Source organism: Lycium barbarum, chromosome 11 (assembly GCF_019175385.1).
Source record: "Lycium barbarum isolate Lr01 chromosome 11, ASM1917538v2, whole genome shotgun sequence".
In the NCBI taxonomy this organism is placed as follows: Eukaryota; Viridiplantae; Streptophyta; class Magnoliopsida; order Solanales; family Solanaceae; genus Lycium; species Lycium barbarum.
Window position 1 is genome coordinate 66,913,186 of NC_083347.1, and position 8,649 is coordinate 66,921,834.

The window sequence follows — 8,649 nt, forward strand, 5'->3', positions numbered from 1 at the left end:
TATGAATTCTGGTTGGCGTCAGTATCTTTCTTGGGGCATGTGATCTCGAAAGAGGGTATTATGGTGAATCCTCAGAAAATTCAGGCAGTCAAGGAATGGGCTAGACCCACATCAGTGACCAAGATCCGTAGTTTTGTGGGTCTGGCAAGCTACTATCACCGGTTTGTGAAAGGGTTTGCTTCTATTACTTCTCACATAACCCGTTTGACTCAGAAGGAGGTACCGTTTCAGTTGTCCGACGAGTGTAAGGGGAGCTTTCAAAAGCTCAAGACATTGTTGACTACAACACCGATTTTTGCATTGCCCGTTGAGGGCAAGGATTTTGTTGTTTATTGTGATGCTTCACGTTCTGGTTTGGGTGCTATTTCGATACAAGAAAAGAAGGTGATTTCTTATGCTTCTCAGCAGCTGAAGGTGCATGAGAAGAACTATCCTACTCATAATCTAGAGTTGGCAGCGGTGGTGTTTCCATTAAAAATCTGGAGGCACTACTTGTATGGTGTCACGACCCGACCAGGGGCCGTGACGAGTACCCGATGCTTGTACCGAGCACCCCTTAGCTATCCTGTACAAACGGTGCCATATTTTTTTTTTCTAAACATTAACATTTGCAGTATACTTTCTAATATCGCGTTACACCAGAACGCGGACCATTCGGAATAAAATACATTAAACTGTACATAGCTGACTGTGTATATCTATCTACGAGCCTCTAGACATAGTACATTTATACAGAGAAAGGGCCGAGTACTGTCGCGCCCGAAAATACATACACAAAATAGTACCGGTGAAATAAGGCTCCGGAACAACTGGAGCGCTGTCGAATGCTGCTGATAGGGCACTAGGAATCTGGTCCGTATACCTGCTGACCTGCGCGGCATGAAACGCAGCGTCCACAAGAAGGGACGTCAGTACGAATAATGTACCGAGTATGTAAGGCATGGAAAACAATACAAGCAGTAACATGAAGTACGATCAATAATAATATCACGGAGCCATAGGGCGTATAACGAGGCAAGAACGTAACCTGTACATAGGAAGGCCCCTCTTTAGGCCTGCTGTCATGTAGGCTTGTCTTTTCGTCTTTGAAACGTTTCTTTTCATAGGCATAGGAATCACATCTTTATATTACTTATTCTCGTGTACAGAAATAAAATAGTACGTTTCAGTAACGGTATCATTTGCTCACGTTTACGGACACCGAATACAATCGGCTCTCCCAACCCCCCCTCGGTGTCCCTTATTCATGTATACAGAAAACAGTACAATTCAGTAGACGGTACCTTTCATTTACATTTACAGACGCCGAATACAATCGGCTCTCCCAACCCCCTCCCCAACGATGACCCAACATAGTACATCACATATGTATCACACATTATATATATATATATGTACAGACGCCGCGTACGGCTCATCCCATATCCCGCGTCCGGGCATCCCGCGTCCAGGATGGAATCCAGCTGAATCAGGTGGTGATATAACAGTGGCCCTTCCCTTTTTCCCCACATACACATACATATACATTTACTCATCTTTTATGCATATACATGTCTTATATACATTTACTTTACCATATATATATACATACCCATACACGTATACCCGTTTTATGTACCTATATCATATAAGCACACAAGAGAGCCAAGGAAAATCATGTATCCATCGGAGTGACATAAGGTCGGTGACCTCCGATTACATTACGGAATGCTAGTGATAGCTTTGTCTCACCTTGAAGGAACAAGTATTTTAAGGCGAAACTATCAACGGAAAATAGTGTTACAGTAACCGAAAATGAAATCTTAGGTACTTTAGAAAATAAAGTTATAACTAGAAAATATAAATATGATTCAACAATTAGTTTATCGCTTTCATGTTTATATGAAGTACTTGGCTTAGTCGTAGAGTCGTTCCGGTCGTACTTATCATAGCTACATTCTCTTGTCCGACATTGTCATTATCATTATCATCATAGAAACACTCCCGCTGGAGTAGTCATAGTACTTATCACTTGGTGACGAACTCGGGATCAAAGGCCCCCTTTTGATTCACTTCAAGTACGTTAACCAAGATTATAGGAAAATCCGAGAGTAACGGGCCCACCTCGGGCCGGACGAGGTAGCGTATACAATTTACCCATATTACGTGTCATAGAGTTACTTGTATGAGTCTTAGGGTAATCGGGTCCCACTTAGGCAAGTTATAGGGGTCTAGGAGGTCTTTTCATCATTTTGCACACTTTCTACTTCAATTCAATTGAACGAAAAGTTGAAAACTTTAGGTACGGATTCCGGGGAACCGGGTTGTCCCCGAGGCTCGTGCCCGACTCATTATATCTAAGACATGCCATAGAAAGAAGGGCGAAGCCTTACATACCTCTTTCCGCTCCTTTAGCTACTCCAAATTCACGTCACAATTTCGTCCAAATCTGCAAATTGGTCAAGTTTACCAAAACTTCTTATTAGAATACTTAGAGTCGAAATCTTGAGGGAACACTTTGCTACCGAAATTTTGGCAGCATTTCCTCTGTAAATATACCATCCTCGACATTCAATTTAGTCAATTTCTCAGCAAACACAATCCGGGAATTCAAACCCGGCCAAACTATTAACATACTTCAACAACTTTACTAGAAATTCACATATTCCATTCAAGAGGCATGATCTCAATTTACCACTTTCTTCATAACCTTCCAACTTCAAGAAAATCAATAACAACCTCATATTTACATTCCAACAACATCATACTAATCATATAGCCTTTCATGCATATAAAGAAACGTTACATTCTATTCATACAACTTCTAAAGTAAGGATCCACCATTACAACTTCATTAAGTTCCTTGGACATTCATTAACAACAAGGCATCCACAACACTACGACAACCAAAACACTAAACAAACTTAACTCATTTTCCTCCATATTTCACCATAAGCTCACGGCCACCATGCACACACACTACAACCTTTCCAAATTCATTCAACTTTCGTTATCGACATAATATCCGCAACACTAACAACCAAACACTAATTAAATTAATTGAAGCATGGCTCCTACACATGTTCATATACACGGCCATACACTATAATTCTCTCTTTCATGAATTTCATTCATTCTAACATACTACAACACATAAAAACCATTCATAAGACATGAAAAGTAGGCTTGAATCATACCTCTTTTACTTAGCTACTCAAGCTAGCTATGCTTGGCACCTTGAACAAATACTTGTTTCTACCACTCCAATAACTCCACCATGTTGTTATGCACCCTCCAAGGAGTAGAAAGTGATTTTTGGAGAAATTTTTAGCAATGTTTCTCTTGGATCTTCACTATGGCCGAAAGCCTCAAGGGCTTTTTCTCCTTCTTTCTTTATTCTTCTTTTCTTGAATTTTCTAGAAGTGTTATGAGATAAAGATGACCTATCCATCTTTTATAATTTACCATATAATCCCACATGGGCTTGGACCCATATCAATGGCCGGTTGGGCCTTTTATTTTTGCCCAAAAAGACTTTCAAGCCCACTTATATTTTTGACTAGTTTATGTAGTTCATGAAGCATTTTTTTTTCCAATTTCCAAATTGCCCTTCGTCTTCCTCCGTATTTCCACTTCTAGACTTTTCATAAGCAACTCATGTACCATACCACATAAAAGGTGGCCTTGCTTGTTGTCTTCCCGCGATTGCCTTGAATTATCCGATTGCACAAAATACGGGATATAACATTCTCCCCCCCTTTAGAACATTCGTCCTCGAATGTTAAACTGGCCTCATAGCGTAGTATAATACTTCGGGGAGGTCTCTTTCGTAGGTGCCTCATGTCACTTAACATATTCATCTTTAGAAGCTTAGGCTGCCCTTTGCGATCTTTATAGTTGAAATTTCCTCCTTCGTGGCGTCTGCCGCGTCTATCCCCTCACTAGACATGTTACTGTATGTCGCCATATTAGGAATTCCTTGCCTTAGACAGTGTGGACTCAATATTGGTCCCACCCTGCGACACCTGTACTTTTCTCCTTCATTTCCAAGGCTTTCTGTTGTCATGGCTTTTCTTTTTCTGTTAGCTTCATCCGTCTCAGCCTATATGGCTCGTATGGGGTTTCTAACCACTTTCCACACCCCAACTTACTCTGGGCTGCCTAATTTTACACTCGTCTCTTGTTTCCTCATTTATGAAATTTTCAGCATATTTCCCAGGGGGTCACCCATCATGGAATTACTCCCACCTGAGCACGCTTAACCTTGGAACTTTAATGCATTCCGATATCTTGGCGTCAATATTTTTACTTCTGCTTCCCCGTACTACTTATGTCACATAATATGGAACAACTTGAGGTCTCGGCAGTTTTCGAAACGTCCGCGTCACACGTCTTTTCCTTCATTTACGGTTCTGACCTTCGCAATTTCCCGTATTCGCCTTTTTACCTATGCGTATGACCATTTTTCATCCAAATTCTCAGTGTGTTCAGTAATACAGAGGACAGTATAGGGAAAAATAACATTTGAGTTAATTAACACATGTCTATCACAGAAAATACTGAAAAATTACATGTGGCCGCGTCTGCGGAAGGCTCAGGGTCCTGTCGTCCTGTCAGTGCATATAGGCGGTGCGGAGGACCGGCTGAACTAGGTGCTCCTCCCCTACCTCGGCCGCGGCCTGCTGGAGCCTGAGAAGTCTGTCCACGAGGGCGCACGGTCGACGACGAACCGATCGCTGATCCGGCTGGCTGAGTTTGGCCTCCTCCATCCTTTAGTGGGCAATCACGTACAAAATGGTCAGTCCGACCACAGGCAAAACAACCACCGGTGTCTAGGTAGCACTGCCCAGAGTGTGGCTTGCCACACCGAGCACATCGTGGTGGGGGAAGCCCCGTCCTGCTAGAATCGGCTCTGTACTGGAGTCTTGAAGCCTTAGAGCCTTGTCCTGTTCCTGAATTGGTAGGTCGGTCAAATCCCCATTCCGCTAATCGAGGAGGTGCACTGGCCGCTGGTTGGCCCAAATACCCAGATTGCTCTTGTGCCTGCCCCCCTCTATACTCGCTCCTACCCCTAGAAAATCTGCCTCTTTTTCTGGAACCCCTATCTGGATAGCTCTCCTCTCTCCGTGTCTGATACTGCTCCTCCAGATTTTGGGCGTGGGCCTGGATGCGAGTAATAGTCATCCCGTCTTGGAGTGAGGCCGTCAAACACTCCTTAACCAAATGTGGCCCTTGCCCGCTTACAAATCGGTGCACATGGTCTCCCCTATCTGCTATCAGGGCGGGGGCATACCTGGCGAGCGAGTTGAAACGAAGGCTGTATTCCCGAACGCTCATATTTCCCTGTCTCAAGTTCAAGAACATATCGGCTCGAGCCCGTCGAACCTCTGGCGGTAGAAAATGTCGTAGGAAAGCCTCAGTGAACTCCTGCCAAACCGGAGGGGGTGCATTTGCTCCCCTCGATGATATCCAGTTACCGTACCACAGAACTGCCACATCCCGCAGCCTGTATGAAGCCAACTCTACGGACTCCGTATCCGAAGCATGTATGATCCTCAGAGTCCTCAGCATCTCGTCTATAAAACCCTGCGGGTCCTCCTCTGGCTTCGATCCATAGAACTCTGGCGGCTTCAGGGTAATAAAGTCTCGGGCCCTTGCGCTTACCGCCCTGTCGCCTGTGTCCACATCTTGCCGCTGAGCTTGCGCGGCGACTAGCTGGGTCAATAACTGGATGGCCTCTGCCATCTGCTGGCCCGGAGCTGCTGGCGGTGGAACTGGAGGTGCGGGGGCTGGAGCTGGAGCTCTTCCCTGCTCTGCCGGTGCAGGGGGTGCAGGAACAGTCTGAGGGGGAGCTTCATTGTGAGATTCTTCTTCGTCTAGCTCCTGTCCAACTCTGCGGGCCGCCGCCCCCTTGGCTTTCTCGGCCGTCGTAGCCTTTCTCTTCGGCGGCATTACTGAAACCATAACATCGGTTTTAGAAAAGGAGCATGGAAGCCTGGTAACATAGCTCTATCGCACGATTTCAGAATACAAAGAAGGTCACATTTCCTAAATGCCCTGTAGCCTCCCGTCTATAAGTGTGGCGCGCTACACACCCATAGACAAGACTCTACTGGACACGGCTCGTAGACAAACCCTAGGACCGAACTGCTCTGATACCACTTCTGTCACGACCCGACCAGGGGCCGTGACGAGTACCCGATGCTTGTACCGAGCACCCCTTAGCTATCCTGTACAAACGGTGCCATATTTTTTTTTTTTCTAAACATTAACATTTGCAGTATACTTTCTAATATCGCGTTACACCAGAACGCGGACCATTCGGAATAAAATACATTAAACTGTACATAGCTGACTGTGTATATCTATCTACGAGCCTCTAGACATAGTACATTTATACAGAGAAAGGGCCGAGTACTGTCGCGCCCGAAAATACATACACAAAATAGTACCGGTGAAATAAGGCTCCGGAACAACTGGAGCGCTGTCGAATGCTGCTGATAGGGCACTAGGAATCTGGTCCGTATACCTGCTGACCTGCGCGGCATGAAACGCAGCGTCCACAAAAAGGGACGTCAGTACGAATAATGTACCGAGTATGTAAGGCATGGAAAACAATACAAGCAGTAACATGAAGTACGATCAATAATAATATCACGGAGCCATAGGGCGTATAACGAGGCAAGAACGTAACCTGTACATAGGAAGGCCCCTCTTTAGGCCTGCTGTCATGTAGGCTTGTCTTTTCGTCTTTGAAACGTTTCTTTTCATAGGCATAGGAATCACATCTTTATATTACTTATTCTCGTGTACAGAAATAAAATAGTACGTTTCAGTAACGGTATCATTTGCTCACGTTTACGGACACCGAATACAATCGGCTCTCCCAACCCCCCCTCGGTGTCCCTTATTCATGTATACAGAAAACAGTACAATTCAGTAGACGGTACCTTTCATTTACATTTACAGACGCCGAATACAATCGGCTCTCCCAACCCCCTCCCCAACGATGACCCAACATAGTACATCACATATGTATCACACATTATATATATATATGTACAGACGCCGCGTACGGCTCATCCCATATCCCGCGTCCGGGCATCCCGCGTCCAGGATGGAATCCAGCTGAATCAGGTGGTGATATAACAGTGGCCCTTCCCTTTTTCCCCACATACACATACATATACATTTACTCATCTTTTATGCATATACATGTCTTATATACATTTACTTTACCATATATATATACATACCCATACACGTATACCCGTTTTATGTACCTAATCATATAAGCACACAAGAGAGCCAAGGAAAATCATGTATCCATCGGAGTGACATAAGGTCGGTGACCTCCGATTACATTACGGAATGCTAGTGATAGCTTTGTCTCACCTTGAAGGAACAAGTATTTTAAGGCGAAACTATCAACGGAAAATAGTGTTACAGTAACCGAAAATGAAATCTTAGGTACTTTAGAAAATAAAGTTATAACTAGAAAATATAAATATGATTCAACAATTAGTTTATCGCTTTCATGTTTATATGAAGTACTTGGCTTAGTCGTAGAGTCGTTCCGGTCGTACTTATCATAGCTACATTCTCTTGTCCGACATTGTCATTATCATTATCATCATAGAAACACTCCCGCTGGAGTAGTCATAGTACTTATCACTTGGTGACGAACTCGGGATCAAAGGCCCCCTTTTGATTCACTTCAAGTACGTTAACCAAGATTATAGGAAAATCCGAGAGTAACGGGCCCACCTCGGGCCGGACGAGGTAGCGTATACAATTTACCCATATTACGTGTCATAGAGTTACTTGTATGAGTCTTAGGGTAATCGGGTCCCACTTAGGCAAGTTATAGGGGTCTAGGAGGTCTTTTCATCATTTTGCACACTTTCTACTTCAATTCAATTGAACGAAAAGTTGAAAACTTTAGGTACGGATTCCGGGGAACCGGGTTGTCCCCGAGGCTCGTGCCCGACTCATTATATCTAAGACATGCCATAGAAAGAAGGGCGAAGCCTTACATACCTCTTTCCGCTCCTTTAGCTACTCCAAATTCACGTCACAATTTCGTCCAAATCTGCAAATTGGTCAAGTTTACCAAAACTTCTTATTAGAATACTTAGAGTCGAAATCTTGAGGGAACACTTTGCTACCGAAATTTTGGCAGCATTTCCTCTGTAAATATACCATCCTCGACATTCAATTTAGTCAATTTCTCAGCAAACACAATCCGGGAATTCAAACCCGGCCAAACTATTAACATACTTCAACAACTTTACTAGAAATTCACATATTCCATTCAAGAGGCATGATCTCAATTTACCACTTTCTTCATAACCTTCCAACTTCAAGAAAATCAATAACAACCTCATATTTACATTCCAACAACATCATACTAATCATATAGCCTTTCATGCATATAAAGAAACGTTACATTCTATTCATACAACTTCTAAAGTAAGGATCCACCATTACAACTTCATTAAGTTCCTTGGACATTCATTAACAACAAGGCATCCACAACACTACGACAACCAAAACACTAAACAAACTTAACTCATTTTCCTCCATATTTCACCATAAGCTCACGGCCACCATGCACACACACTACAACCTTTCCAAATTCATTCAACTTTCGTTATCGACATAATATCC